The 5,601-nt window shown below is 32.0% G+C and overlaps 1 pseudogene; it reads right to left on the bottom strand.

Annotated features, from left to right (window-relative positions):
* Positions 1-1,113: 1,113 nt before the first annotated feature.
* LOC143536945 (dof zinc finger protein DOF3.4 pseudogene) lies at positions 1,114-1,837 on the bottom strand (annotated as a pseudogene).
* Positions 1,838-5,601: the final 3,764 nt, after the last annotated feature.

Genomic DNA, 5,601 nt, shown 5'->3' with positions numbered 1-5,601 from the left:
ATAGAACGTGGTTAATATAGTATGTTTAATAATTATCATACCATTTCAGATGAGAGGCGTTATCTCTATTTACCAAGTCATGATATTTACAAGTTTATTTTAATTCAAACAAAAAGTTCTCAAAATTATGTATATTTTAGTTCAGGGTGGCTTGACTCAAAGAAATAAACTGAAGCTTATGAATATTGAAGTGGCCTCAATTTCTTTTAGAGCTTGTTCGATTCTTCCTTTTCAAGCACAACTCTATCTCTTTTTAATCAGACAAATTTTATAAGGTAATTGCGCCTTTTAGAAATAGTATACAAAGAATATGTACGTACAATCATATTTTCACAAGTTAAGATCCTAAAAATTACCTCGTGTTCTCATCAATCAATCTTTAATTATTAAATATTCAATATAACAGTTTAGAATGATTTAGAATGATATAAGGCTATACGGTTTTTTTTAAAAAAAAAAAAAGAAAAAAAGAATAGTGTTCCTAAAAAACCTCATATTTTAACCTTTATATTTCTTTTATAAACTATACAGTATGTGGTTGTGTGTGTGTATTCTTGAACCATGTCTGTCATAAAAATTTTCAATGCAAGATGAGGTTAAATGTTTTGAGCCGACCTAGTCTAGCTGCATGGTATTTAACTATATCAATATCAGCTTCCAATATTCAATTATAGCTATAGCTATTTTATAACATTATAATTTAGTAATTTAACATAATCTATTTATATTCCTTTCATGTTAAAAATATGGGTGAAAAAATATTTCTAATTATTATTTTTTTTAACAGCTAAATTGTTGTACATTATGGCTATTTCTAATTATTTATTAATTAATGGTAATAATTAAATATCAATAATAATACAAAAAAGTACCAAATACTTGTTAAAATACTTTTAATATGTTTTCAAAGTAAAAAATGCTGCATTTTGGCTAAAGGAATTTAAATTTTGAAAAAAAAAAAAAAACCACCACCACCACCACCACCTTGACGATTCGATTTTAGGGGACACTTGAAAGACTTAAAAACTCAAAAGCTTCTTTGTTTAATTCTCGTACTAAAACCGAACATGAAGCAACCTAGTACAAACCAAACACATTAACATATTTCTACACTATCACTTAATTCACTTCTAACTCATCTTCATATAGCAAGATCCGGCCAACTCAAACCACCTTCTCCACCACCACCACCACCACCATCAGAAAACGGCCACACTCCTCTTCCAAGCCCAAGCCCAAGCCCACCATCTTCAAACCCACCAAAACCCACCACCGGGCCTTGAGTATTATTCAACAACGACATAAAACTCTCACACATACTCATACTCACTCCAGTTAACTTCCCATCACCAACAAACTCAAACCCTCCGGCGTGTTGGTACAAAATCGGTGTAGTATTAACAACCGGTGGGGCCATGTGACGGAACTCAAGATTATTATTATTGTTAGTGGGTGTCATGAGACGAGAGCGTTTGGCGTTCTTCCGGCTGCCACCGCCGACGGGGATGTCACGGAGCGTGCCGCCGTGAGTCCAGTAGCGGCGGCAGGCTTTGCAGAAGTGACGAGGCTGAGAGAAGTTGTAGTTGTTGTAGTAGCAGAACTTGGTGTTGGTGGAGTCGCAGCGTGGGCATGGGAGGTGTTCTGCCTCAGGCGGTGGTTTGGTGGTGGTGGTGGTGGTGGTTGTTCGACATGAAGAATGATCAGATGCCATTTTGAAAGAAAGAGAGTGGTTGGATGTGGTGGGAGAATGTTGAGGGGTTTGTGAGGGTTTTATGGAGGGAGATAAAGGAATAGTAATAATAAATAATAAATAAATTAATAATAATAATAATAATAATAATAATAATAATAAGAGCAGAGTTTTACAGAGGGAACATAGACAGTGAAAATTGTGGGCTCAGCCACCAACAAACCAAATTGCTGGAACCTACTCCATTAATACTCACTGGGTTTAACCATGTATACTGTACATTATTATTTATTAACCTCAACCGCTCTCTTTACCCAAGAAAAAATAGAATTTAAGTAGCATTAAAGGGGTTTCTAGAGACACTCCAAACGCTCCTCATATGCACCCCGTATAAAACTATACGGGGGCTATATGGAACCCTATACGCCCCGTATAGCCGTATGCAGGGCGTATATGAGGGTGTCTATAGAGTTTCTTAGTATACCCTATTTAAAAACCATTAGTGTAGTTGCAACGATTAGTCTAGTTCGAGATGTAAATATTATTTCGGTTTCAGTTGTTTAGTGGTTTTAACTGTTTAGTATGCTTTAAAACTTGGAACTGGTTGTGTATACCAAAGAAGTCATTTGGTCTTTATTATATACGTGTTTGTTATTTTAATGACCGATAGAAACTAATGATTTTGGAATTAAAATATAAAAAAAGTTTAGACGGTCAAACTACTAGTTTTGTTTGTTATTTCTAAAAATTGTTGTTAACGATTTGGTTTAAAATTTTAACATAACCAATCAAAGTGGCCCCTAAAGCACTTAATTGGAGGTCATTAAAAGTTACGTTTAGTTTTATTTAAAATTTGTAATTGGTATTGAATATATAAAGTACTTATAAGCCACTTGAAATTTTAATAGAAGTGACAAAAATAATTTGGAAACATGAAATGAGTGCATTTTGGGGCAGACTTGGGCGGGGTGCATATAACATTATAAGTCATAATGATTGAAGATTGTCTCCCAAGAGGAACCCACAATAATATAAGGTATTTTGTACAAATTCTGGTTTAACTCAAAATTATATTTTCGATAAGTTAATTCATTAAATAGAAAAATAAAACATTTAAAACAATATGATTCAAAAAAAATATAACTATAAAACATACAAAAAATACAACTATAAAAATATATAACGTAGAAAATTATTTATCTACAACAAATAAAACATACAACATGATGAAACAATTATTCCAAACTCACTAAAACCATACTATAAAAATATAGAAAAAGTATTGATACTAAACATTTGGTTATCTGCAAATAAGTGAGAATTTTTTATCTACGGTTACAAAATTTCAACCCTTCTAGAAGATTTAAATGTCAAATGGTATTTAAATAATATACAGTTTTAAACAATAAAAAATTTCACCACCCTTGAGCTCAAATATTTGATTACGACGGACCATCATTGTGTTTTATTTAGAATAAAATATTAATAGGTTAAAAGGTCAACAACTTTCACACTAGGCTTATTAGTGCTACATATCCTTGATATAATGTTTAGAATCTAAACTTCTTCTTAACGGTGTATGGAATCCAACCATTACATAGAAAACGATTTCAAAACTTAATTGTATCTAGAATGTCACATGTGTTGCATCTATACTTTTGGCATGCTTATAAAAGTATTGTTTATACATCAACCTTAGATACCTAATATTACTTTTTTACTCATTTCTGATTATTTAGAATAAAATTTTATCGAACTTCGTATATTTTAACCATTATATTCTTCTATTCAACTCACTTTTGATAATGAACATATCTATTACATTTCTTTAACTAATATTATATATAATATTCAAATTTGATATTTTTATTGTGATGTATATCATTTGTAAATATTAGTCCCTTATAACTATCGTCTAGTTAGTTCTTCACTAAACATGCAATATTTGTTGCATGTGTAATAGATTTTATAAGCAAGGTCTCGTGCTTACGTGCAAAATGAACTGTCATTTGAAGATAACACAAAACTTTCATTTTTCTTCACCTACTGGCCCAAACTCATTCCACATACACTTGAAATAAATAGGTCTCTTGAGGCTATGTTTTTGGGGTTTTTTTCTTCTTTTCTTTTGTTTATTTATTTAATTTTTATTTTTTTAGAGGGGGTGAATAAAATACAGCATTGGAAACTTAAAAAAAAAGGTATAAACATCTCCGCATGCCTTCGTGTACTTTGTGGTATGTTTACGGAGTTGGAAGACCATATTCTAGTCTTCCCCGGTCTAGCAAACTCGATTTGGCGCAACATCATCAATTGGTGCAAGTTGTCGGCTATAAGTGGGTGTTTGGTTCATGTGGTACTAAACTTCCTAACTAATGTGACACCATCCAAACTCATAAAGACGGCATTCCATACAAATCTTCTAGTGTATTTGGTGGGCTCGAAATGACAAAAGGTATACGATAATGGTAGAGCAAAAATTAAGACAATGGTACTCTTATAGGTAAATGGTAGAGCAAAAATTACGTTCATAGAACGGGTCCATTTAGCATTTTGTATTCTTAATATTTAGATGTTGGATTTTTATTAATTATTTTTTTTGTTGGTTATTAGCCACCTGCTAGAATCTTCATCATAACTAATACATATAGGTTATTTGTCGTTGAAAACAAAAACTAATTAACTTTAATACGTTGTATCTTTCACCAGAAGTTTTATCCGATAATAATATCTCTATGAGCTAATTCACTACCATTTTGCATATTTTATGCCACGAAGTTAAATAAAAAATACCAACAGTAACATCGCTAGACATGACGGGCAAACTTTTTATCCAGCAAAACATGAGGGTGTCGAACTTCAATTTGAACCAAGAGTTGCATTGACATCATGTTAGGCATGTTAGCGCGATCAGCTTGAATCAACAATATTAGGCTAAACTCTATCCTATGTAAATCCACAAGCCTTCATGATCGAATCATGAAGCACCCTCTAGTGCAATTATTAATGTTCATCAAAAACCATCTTCATTTAAACAATATCAATACAAACTAAATCTTTAGGAATTATTTTAGCAAGTGTAACAAACTAAAATGAAGACAAGTTAATGGAAATTTAAGTTCTGTTATTTAGTTGGCTATAATTAAGTTTGAAAGAGAATTTTGTGTTGAAATAGAAGACAAAGAGAAAAAAGCCAAAACTTAAGCGGGAGAAACGGTGAACAAATACGGTGTTGCCGTGACGGCGACTGATGGGGATACAACACTCACTCTAAGCAAAGATCATGTAACAAATACAAACAGACATAATGATGACTGTCCAATTTTGATATAACGGGAAAATCTTATTTTAATTTATATTTTTTCTTTTTCAAACATTTTATTTTAAATCAAAGTACTTTAGTCTAACACGTTTTAACCCGAACCAATCTGATATTTTTCAGCCTGCTTAACTTGAATCTACTTTATCCCGACCCGATATCATTAATCCATAACTAGTTAGAGCATTCAACTAAAACATTTTTAAGGGATGTTTTTTTAAAGTTTTTCTACCTCATCCATTCTTGTCTATTTGGAGTACGTAGGGCTGTCCAAACAGCTCGCCGCTCGACGCCCGTTCGTCGCTCGCTGGAAAATCGTTCGATTTGGAAATGAACCGATCGGATCAGTTTGATTTGAAAACAAGCCAAACACGAGCAAAGCTTCGCTCGGTTTGGTTTGCTTTGGTTTGTTTTGCTTGAATTATTTTTTAGTTTAAAATTTATATATAATATGTATTTATATAAAAATATACAAAATTTTAAGGATTTTTTTAATTTTCTACTTTTGTGTTGACATTAAAGTTTAATTTTAAACCATAGTCACTTGTTCGATACTTTCACAATTCCACTTTTCCATAAACTTTTTAGTCAT

The sequence above is a fragment of the Bidens hawaiensis genome, unplaced genomic scaffold (assembly GCF_021521415.1).
Source record: "Bidens hawaiensis isolate Kalapana, Puna unplaced genomic scaffold, B.hawaiensis_p1.1 tig00011073_1, whole genome shotgun sequence".
Lineage (NCBI taxonomy): Eukaryota > Viridiplantae > Streptophyta > Magnoliopsida > Asterales > Asteraceae > Bidens > Bidens hawaiensis.
This window is presented reverse-complemented; position numbering and strand designations above follow the sequence as displayed.